Source organism: Vombatus ursinus, unplaced genomic scaffold (assembly GCF_900497805.2).
Source record: "Vombatus ursinus unplaced genomic scaffold, bare-nosed wombat genome assembly UNPS02014820.1, whole genome shotgun sequence".
Classification (NCBI taxonomy): Eukaryota; Metazoa; Chordata; class Mammalia; order Diprotodontia; family Vombatidae; genus Vombatus; species Vombatus ursinus.
Genome location: NW_020954598.1, coordinates 25,984,363 through 25,994,890, shown reverse-complemented (window position 1 = coordinate 25,994,890; position 10,528 = coordinate 25,984,363).

The window sequence follows — 10,528 nt, the reverse complement described above, 5'->3', positions numbered from 1 at the left end:
AAATAGAAGCAAGAGGACAACTTTTTAGGGATGGTGTGGAGGAAATTCTGAGGTGTTTGATCTGAAGTCCCTTCTAGTGCCCACATTCTATGAGTGAGAACACCATTATCCTGAAGCAAAGGCTCCTTGGACACACAAGGGCACCTCCTTCTGTACACATGGAGGGCAGGTCAGTGCACATGGATGTGTAGCTGTGGAGTGATCAGATATTAGGATTTATATGTGGTCGGGTGCATCCTCTCTGACTTCAGTTTCCTCCCCTGTAAAATGGGAGTAATCTCCACCTTTTCCTCACAGGGCTGTTGTAAGGATCAGTAGAGGAGACTAGATAGGAAATCCTTTGCACAGTAAAAAGTGTGAGGAAGAGATTGTTATTTAGAAGGATTTATAGGAAGGAGAGCTTGATCCTCCTGTATACCCACTGCTTCACACCCCGAAGTTCTACTCTCTCTGGGAAGGGTGATTGCTAGTGGGATGGGGAGTACAATTAGGGTTAGGGAAAGGGGAAGGTGAGGCCAAGTATAACCCCCACCTCCCTCCCTGACTATAGATCAGATAGATAAAGCTCTGATTGAAATGTGGCTTCCTGTCCGACATTTGCACAAGATAAAGCTGTGGGCAGACCTGAGGTCCATGATCCTTCTGCAAACAAGTCAGAGCAAGATAGCAGCTATGGGGATCAGCCAGCTCAGCCTTGGCTCCAACACATGCTGAGACCCATTTGGGGATGTTCTGTCAGCCCAGCAGGGACACCAAATCCACCTGTCCCAGCCAGGGAGCCTCACGTAGAGCCTACCTTCTGGATCCTTTAATGATTCCTGGCTGGAGCAGTCTTCCCTTCTTTCCTTTGTGCCTGGGGTTTCCTCCTTTGTAACACAGGGGATAATGGTTCCTGCCTCTCATAGCCCCCTCAGGTGTTTTGTGAGGCTCACCCAAATGAGGTCATAAAAGCAGGACTGTTTTGAAAAGAGTGAAAAGTACCAAGCAAACACAGAGGTTTATTATGAACATTATTTTTTTTTCTGATTCAGGCTGGAGATTGGGAGGCAGGGGGAGGCCATTCTATAATTAACAATACAGCTTGGCTGGACAAATAAGCCCTCAGAGGGAAGAGGAAAGTATCAGGGGGATAGAGAGAGGGAAAAGAGAAGAGGAAAGAGAATCAAAGAGAAGGAGAAAGGAGAAAAGGGAAAAAGAAAGAGAGGAAGAAAGCTGAGCAAGAGAAGAAGAGAAAAAGAGAAGTGAAAAAAGAGATGAAGGAAAAGTGGGGAAAAAGAAAAAGAGAAAAAGAAGAGATGTTGAGTAGAGTAGGGGAGAGATAGAAAAGAAGATTGGGAGAGAAAAGTGTGGGAAGAGAAAGAAGGAGGAAAAGAAAATAAAAAGAGAGAAAGAAAGGAGAGGTAGGGAGAGAAGAAAAAAGGAAGAAGAGGGAAAGGAGGTTAATGAGAATGAGAGATGGAGAGATGAGAGATGGAGTCAGACCCAAGGAGTTACAGAGGAGATAATAATCATAGTACCTACTTCACAGGGTTGTTAGGAGGCTCAAATGACATATGTAAAATGCATTACAAACCTTAAAGCATTGAAATGCAGGCTATGATATTGCTAGAAAAGAGAAGAAGGCTAAAAGAACGAGGTCCTGAAGAACATTATTTCCCAGGTCAGAGGAAGTAAACAGCAGGTATGTGGTATTAAGTTAAGCAGGGTTATTTAGTCATTTATATTTGTCCTCTCATCCTACTGTTGCAGTTTGGGGTGCTGGGAACCCCAAAACATAAGGGTACAGGGGGAGTCTGCCTGGAAAGAATTCAACCACTCAAGCCTTATTTCAGTCAGAGTATCAACGTTTATTATAATATCATTATGGCAGGCATGATTCCTAGTAAATCTACAACTTCGAGGGGATGAAAATGATACTTATATACAAAAAAAAGGGAGGGGGGAAGGGTCAGTGAAAAGATCTTGGTGGGGTAAGGAGTGGTAAGTAGCCTGGGGTGGGCCAGGGGCAAACAATGAAAGGATCTAGATGGGATTAAGGAGTGGTAAGTAGCCTGGGGTGGGCTAGGTGCAGACAATGAAAGGAGTTAAGTGGGGGAGAGCCACAGTGAAAGGGCTGTTAAAAGGATTATTGAGTATCTAGATAGGCTGGGACTGGGTTGTATGGGGAAAGTTCAGGGACTGGGCTGTTTTCAAAGACGTGGTCTTTTCCTTTTAGAGGTCCAGGTCCCACTGACCAGGGCATCATTCGGTTTCAGAAGCCGAGACCTTTGCCCCTTTTCGCCAAAAGGAATTTGGCTCCCATTTGTTGAAAACCCTTAAACTTTTAGATTCCTTATAGATTCTCCTTATCTCCCTTCCAAAGCCTTAGCCTTGCCTTTTGATCTTATTCAGATGCACCTTTCCTCCCTAGCCCTAAAAAGAATCAGGCTTCAGTTTGTCTACGATTCCCAGAACACCCTTAAACTTTTAGATTCCTTACAGACTGACTTTATTTCCCTTTGAAAGCCTTAGTCTTACCTTTTGATCTTATTCAGATGCACCTTTGTCCCTAGCCCTAAAAAGAACCTGGCTCCCATTTGTCTAACACCCTTAAACTTTTAGGTTCCTTATCTACTCTCTTTATCTCCCTTTGAAAGCAAACTTCTACCTTCCAGTTCCCTTCATTATCTATTCCCATTGTCTATTCAATCTCTCAGACCTTCCAAATGGAATTCTCACCTAGACCCTCTTCCCAACCACCTCCCCACTTCCTCTGGCCACCTAAAGTTACTTTAGTGTATATAAGATGGGAATGATGGGGTTGGAATCTGGGCCCCAGAAAGGAAAAACTCTGGACTTTCCCACATGGCCAAATCTCTGGCATTCCCCTGAGGCTATAATCCCATCAACTGTGTGGCTACACACAATCTCCCCTCCATTGTTTTACATCCCTATGGCCCCTGGCCATTTCCCACCCTTAATCCTAGCTAGGCTCCTCGAAGTCCAGGTCCCAGGAGTTCTGTTCACCCCAGCTTACTAGCCACTCCCATTCAGATCTCCCTAGGCCCTTCCTCCCGTCACCCCAAACTACTTGGCCACTCCTAGATCCCTCCCACAGTCTTTCTGTATATAAGGTCCATCTTGTCTCTATTAAGATGCTGAGAATTTCTCGTGCCCAAAAGGCTGAGACTCTCATGCCCGCTTGTCCCTATGGGCATTACTAATGTTCAGGTTTCTTGGGAATCTGGCCTGTATGTTTTATCTCTAATAAACTTTTTCTGTGGTTGGAAGAAGATTTGAGTTGAATTCTTTCAGGCAGGGTCCAGCGCTGCAATGTTGGGGTGCCTCTGTGTGTCTAGGAACACCCCAAAACCTCTACACCTCTTCACCATCACCCCATCACTACTACTGACCTATTGACTAGATGGTTTTCCTAATATAAACATTCTTTTTCTCCTCTGAGAATTTATAACAAAAGAATGTGTTGTGTGTATATGTATGTATATTTAACTCTGAGCCCCTTCTCCCCCCCAAAAAACCCACCTCATTTTTATCTCTCTCCCTCTTTCCCCTTGAATGATCCTTCTCAATGCCTATTTCCAATTGCATTCTCAATAAATATGCCTAGATTAGCAAGTGCCTGTGCTTAACACTCTTTATAAGGACAAAGTAAACATTTAAAACAAAGAGGAAATGCCCAGAGAAAAAAGGTGTCAGGTTACCATGAGAGAATCCAAGGGAAAGAAACAAAATACAGAAATATTACCTTGGAGTCTATGGGGAGGAAATGTTTCCCCAGCATACAAATCTGTCCTGAAATTCCTTGTGTCAACCAGCCCATACAACCTCAAACCAGAGTCCTGGCCACCTTTCTGGTGGTAATGGTCTCCACCACAGCTTCTACTCTCCTAGCTCCATGAAGTTTCTTGAAATCCCCCCTTCTCCAGATGCACACATCTTATCAGGAGCTGAACTTCTCTCCATTCCTGGCTCATGCCTAGACTCTCTCAAACTGACTGATTCTTGAACCTTTTGACTGTCTTTTAAGAACTACATAGGACATAGCCAATCATTGCTTAGTAAATAGCTAGGCTTCCATCCACTCAAGGAAGTTGTTTATACTTCATAAAGGGATCACCCATTATAGCCAGAATTTTACAGTGTTTTGTATTAGTCCTTTATTTTCTATAATTAGATCCTGGGCTTCTTGGGCTTTGGGGGATTCCTACTCAACTCTACTATATAGGGAACAGAGGCTACCAAGGGAATTTCCTGAGCAGTGAAATGAAGATAGTTTTGGGGATGCTGACCATCCCCAAAGGGCAAGCTGCTGAGTCTATGGTTAAGAATACAGTATGACACAGAGCAAGACCAGCCCCATCTCCAGGAAGAAAACCTATCCCAAGACTATTTCACCAAAGCCAATGTCATGGTCATATACTTCTTATTCAGTGTAATACAAAGAAAAGAACACTGGCCTTAATCATCAATCAATCAACAAACATTTTTTCAGTGCTCACTATGTGGCAGGCATGTACTAGGTGTCAGAGATACAAATACATTAAGAAATAATCCCTACTCACAAGGAGCATAAAGTCAGAAAGCCAAATCCTGTCTCTACCATTTAGCACTGGCAAACTCCTTCTCCCCATCATTAAGAGGATACAGCTGGACTAGTTGGTCTCTTACACATGATAGGCATTTAATCAATGTTTGATGAATGAGTAAGAGAGTTCTAACCTAGATCCTCTTCTCTTCACTCTCTATCCTCTTTTTGGTAATATTATCAGATGATAATTCAAATATGATGATTTTCAAATAACTCCCTCATCTCTTACTTGGGCTCCAGTCTTCCATCACCTATTAGACAAGTCAATTTGGATGTCCTGTGGACATCTCCAAATCAATATGTCCAAAACAGAGTTCATTATCTTTTCCCAAAAACCTACTCCTCTTTACAACTTCTCTATTTCTGTTGAGGACACCACCATCCTTCTAATGTCCCATATCTCAGTGTTGTCCTCAGCTCTTCACTCGCCTGCACCCCACGTATCTGATCAGTCTGGAAGGCTTGTCGTTTCTACCTCCTCAGTACCTCTCAGATCCATTTCCTTCTCTTTACCTACACAGATACTAGCCTAGTTCAGACCCCCATCACCTCTCACCTAGACTATTGCAATAGCCTCTTCGCTGGTTGTCCTGCCTCATGTTTCTCTTCACTCCAATCTAGCCTCTATACAGCCACCAAACTTTTCTTCCTGGTTAACTAACCAGTAAGAGCACAGAATGTTAACTCTCTTTCTCTCTCTTTCCCCTCCCTCCTCTTTCTCTTTCCTACTCAGTGAACTCCAATGACTTCCTATCACCTCTAGGAACAAATATAAACTCTTCTGTTTTATATTTTAAGCACTTCACAACCTGATTCCAACCTGTCTTTCCAGCCTCGTTAAGCATTCCTCCTCTTCACACTGCCCTGGATCCAGCCACATTGGTCTTTTTACTATTCCTCATACATGATATTTCATCTCCCTTCTCCATTCCTTTGCATCAGCTATTCCCCATGCCAGGCATACTCTCCCTTCACACCTTTATTTCTTAAGATCCCTAGTGTCTACTTTAAGGGTTCTTAATCTTTTTTTGGGTCATAGACCCCTTTGGTAATATGGGGGAAAAAATGGAACCACAATCATTTCATGACATTTTGATGGACTTACAATATACGAATCCTCCAAACACCAGGTAGCCTAATATTGGAAAGTCCCCAAGTCCTATGAAAGATCAGGGTAAAGTAAATGGTCTCATGCATTGTTGCGACAACTACTTGTTATCCTTGGGTAAGAAACCCTGTTGAAAGGACTGCTTCCACAATTATAAAAGTATCTACTAGTCTCTTCCCCTTGTCTCCTGCTCTTTAATAGGGAATGTTTTCTTGTTCTGATAATAAATCCTGTTGCTTGCATTCCAAATACTCTTCTTTTCTCTCTTTCTCTATCCTTCCCTCCCTGGGAAATGTTTTATTTTTCTATCCTAAATTGCCATAAAATGCTGCTGGTTTTGGCTATGTATTCTAAGCAGGCCTGAAAGGTTATAAAAACCAAGGGCTCCATGTTATAACAGGTTATAAAAAACCTGTGTACCCTAGGAAGCTAAATTTGCTGTCAACAAGAACATCTCTAGAATAAAAATCTCTTTACTTTAAGTTTGGCCTCCTATCTCTGACCCACAGTCATCAGACCACCACTGATGGGTATGCTTCTCTCAAGGAGTCAGGAGAACTCCCTGACAGCAATCTGGTGAAGCCTATGGACCTCTTCTCAAAATGTTTTAAAGTAACTAAAGGAAATGTTAAGTTTCAGTTAGAGGTTAGTGAAAATAAATATGCAATTTTTCCCATCCAGCTCCACAGATTCCCTGAAATCTATCCACAGACCCCTTGAGGTTCGTAAACTCTGGGTTAAATACCCATGATCTACCTGAAACCTTTCTTGATTCCCTCCCCAACAGCTAGTTTCAGTCTCTTCCAACTCTCTGTGTCCCCATCTGGGTTTATCCTATGTTAATTTGTTGTCCTATCCCCTTTCTATCTGTGGGCTGAGAGATCTGGAACCCACTACTACTGCCACTGATTCAGTCGCCCCAAGGCCAGCTGCTAGTTTCCTGGGCTGTAGTCTGCATTGGACAGCACTTCTCTCTCACCCTGGTGTAACAGACCTTTCCTGCTGACCTTCTAAGTTTCTTGCCCTGGAAAATTGTTTCACTCTGTCTTTTTGTGAGTTCTGCCTCTCTAGAATTTGTTTAGAGTCATTATTTAAAGGTATTTGGAGGGGTTCGGAGGAGTGCCAGGCCAATCCCTGCACTAACTCCACCATCATCATACCCATCTCTTATAATAAACAATTTTAAAGAGCAAGAAGGGGGAGAGGGTGTGGAAAGTTCCACAAAACTAAGCAACATATCAAAAAAGCCTAATGCTTTCTGCAGTATTCCACATCCATGATCTCCCAGCTCTTCTAAGAATCAGAAGGCTCCTCATCTCTCTTCTTTGGAGCCAACTTTGTTTATCATGATTTTTCATCATTGTTTCAATTGTTTTGTTTTTGTTCTTTCTCTTCCCATTGTCACAGTCACTGTTTATATCATTGGCTCTGCTTACATCACTCTGTATCAGTTTATACAAATCTTTCCGCGCTTCTCTGTACTCACCATGTTTATCACGTCTTTTTTTTCTTTTTTCTTTTTTTTTTGAGGCAATGGAGTGAAGTGATTTGCCCAGGGTCACACAGCTAGTAAGTGTCAAGTGTCTGAGGCCAGATTTGAATTCAGGTCTTCTGAATCCAGGGCCAGTGCTCTATCCACTGTGCCACCTAGCTGCCCATGTTTCCCATTTCTTATAGCACAGTAATATTCCATTGCATTCCTATACCACAATATTTTTAGCCATTCCTCAATAGATAGGCAATGACTTTGAAGCCAACATAAATTAACTGTGAAGACCAAAAGAGCCCAGGATGCTCCTTAGCAAACATCCAACTTAGTTGCCAAATGGAGAGAAATGGCTTCCAACAGCAATACCAGGTTAAGAATATTAAATCACTTGTCAAATATTAATTGTGAAAGGTATATTTGATTGTAAGCAGTATGATCTCAAGAATCAGAGGGAAGCAATGAAGAGAAGAAACAATTTAAAGAAAGCTTGGCAAGATATACAAGTGAGCAATCATCAGAAGGGTATTCATGGATGCAAACCGAAAGATGATTACAAACAGAAGAAAAAGGGGAAAGACTTGGAAAAAATACTGTGGCAAAACATTTTCCCCATTAAGAATAGTGGAAGCATCACCCTTAGATCACCACATCAGAGTCTAGTATGTATTTATAGAGGGGCTAGAAATGGAACTAAAGAGAGTGAAAACAGGAAAAATAATCGAACCAAGTATATACAAAGGAGATCCATACTAGAGGTGACAGAATTGTGACAGTAGTGAGGAACCAATATACAAGTTATCTAAAAAAGAGGAAAATACCAAAGAGGTGGGAAAAAATCTTGGTCCTCATTAAAACCCCAAAAAGTGAGCAAGAGAACTTGAATTTCTACCAGTCTATAGCCCATTCTCCCATTTCAACAAAATCTTTATTAGTATTAGGAAGGTATTAGGAAGGAAGAAGCAGGTATTTGTAAGCAGTCTTTAACAATGGACCACACCTTTGCCATTTCACAATTAACTGTAATGCTAAGAAGAATCTCAGAATATAGACATCAGAGATGAGAGAGACCTTAGAACATCAAATGTCATAGCTGGGAATGATCTTGAGAACACAGGACATAAAATATGAGAGCTAGGAGGAACCTTAGAACATGAGACATAGAGTTTTAGGGCTGGAAGAGACAATATGGACTGGCTGGACCATTGCTACAAAGGATCCTTGGCATATAAAATATTTCAGAATATCAGAGATGGGAGCTATGGAGTTAAAATGCTATACTTGTTATATAGCTTCTCAGTTGCTACCCATTCAACAGCACAATGCCTCCAACATCTGTTTTTAAGAACTGACAGCACCATTTTTTCCACGTCTCAGACTGAACCAGGATTTTTTAAATTGTTATCTAGAAACAAAGTGGGATTTAATTGATTATTTATTTTCCCAGGCAGCAACACAAAGAAAAACAAAGCTGTCATGTTTTTTTTTTCAGGACAATTATTGATGGTAACAAGGGTCCTGCTTGGGCATTTCCTTGCTCCTCTGATTCACTTTATTTATTGTTCTACCTTTGGGGACTCCAGTCTAATTGACATTGATTCATTAATAATTACTCTTTGGGTCCAGCAATTCAACCTATTCTACATTCAGATAACCATCCTGTTCTTCAGCCCATATTTCCTCATCTTGCCCACAAGGAAATCATAAGAGACTTTATCAAATTTAGTGTCAAATGCAAGTATATTTTATCCAAAGAACCCCACTAATGTTCTAATCTAGCAAAACTGTCAGAAAAGAAAGTGAAAGTAGTCTAACATGACTTGTCCATACGGAACCCACACTGGCTCTTAGTGATCACTTTTCTGAAGACTAAGAAACCAATCTTTAGATAATGCTTTTTTTTTTTTTAGATAATGCGTTTCAAAATTTTGCCTGGAACCAAAGTTGAGCTGCCTTTCCTATAGTTTGAAGTCTCCTCCTGGCCACTAACCTCCTGTGGGATGAGAATTTGGTCAAGTCCCAAACCCAGCCTTATGCAGTCACACTTAGTTGGTTTCACCAACAGCGGGACCCTTATGCACAGAGGTGCAGCTCGTGGCCTTTTGGAATAGCTCCACCTCAGCATGGGAAGGGCCTTCCTTATCAGAGGGACTACTCACCACCTGGCTCCACTTTCTTTCTAGGAAGGCTTGAACCAAAGAGTTAAGCCCCTACCCTGATGTGCTGCTCATGTACCTCGTGGAATTCCTTAAGATCCTACACATGGGTTACATGGAATTTCTGGGGGGCCCAGGTCAAGAATACCACCATCCACATGTCAAGGATGTGAGAGTTCTGCATCAGAGTCAAGGACCTGTGGAGGCAGAGGGTGGACTGGCTGGACCACTTTTTCTACTGTAAACACCCCAGACTATGGTTTTCAGACTTGGCCACTGATTTATCTCCAGCTCTCCTGTATTGCCAAACTTCTAGGAATAGTCATCCACACTCTTTGACTCTTCTTTGCTGCCTACTCCCCACTCATTTCTGACCCTACCCCTCTACCAACACTGTTTTTTTTTTATTTTTAATTTTTTTAATATTTTATTTTTTCCCCAATTACCCAACACTCTTCTATGACCTCGTAATCCCCAAAACCCATCACCTCTTTTCTATCCTCGTCCTCCATGATGGCTTGGCAGCACTGGACAGTATTGACTCACCTCCCCCTTTCTGTGTATTCTCTTTTTCATTTTCTCCTGAGACATTGGTTTGTCTTCATTCTGCTCCTTCCATCTGACTACTCCTTCTCAGACCCCAACGTCCTCCCACCCCACCCCCATCCCTAAGCATGGGCAACCTCTGAGGGTCTATCCTCGGCAGTCTCTTTTCTCTCTCCACTCTCTCCCTTGACAACTTCAATTATTTTGTATGCAGGGAAGCTTGACCTTCCCCACCCAATCTCCTCCCCCCAACCAAAAAAAAAAAAGACACAGACTAACCCTTAACCAGAGACCCTGACTGAACCTTGACCCTGGCTGTGAACAAAACTCCCTACCCACAGTCAAAAACTTAGCCCTGAGCCCAGACGCAGACTAAGCCTTAAAAGGTCCAGAATGAAATCAACATCGAAAGGAGAACGGCATCTAAGGTGACGAGCTGGAAAGAACAGTCACTCTATCAGACAGTACTTTACACTGATCCGACACCTCCTGCGGACCCCTGTTGAAAAGCCCTGTACTGGACACTATGAGGAGATTTACAGAAGGCAGGCCCAAGGCCGTCAGAGGCAGGGAGGGGATGGCAAAGGCACAGGGGGCTTTCAGGAGGCACAGGAAGAAAGGGAATAGCCCCTGGCAGCCCCAGA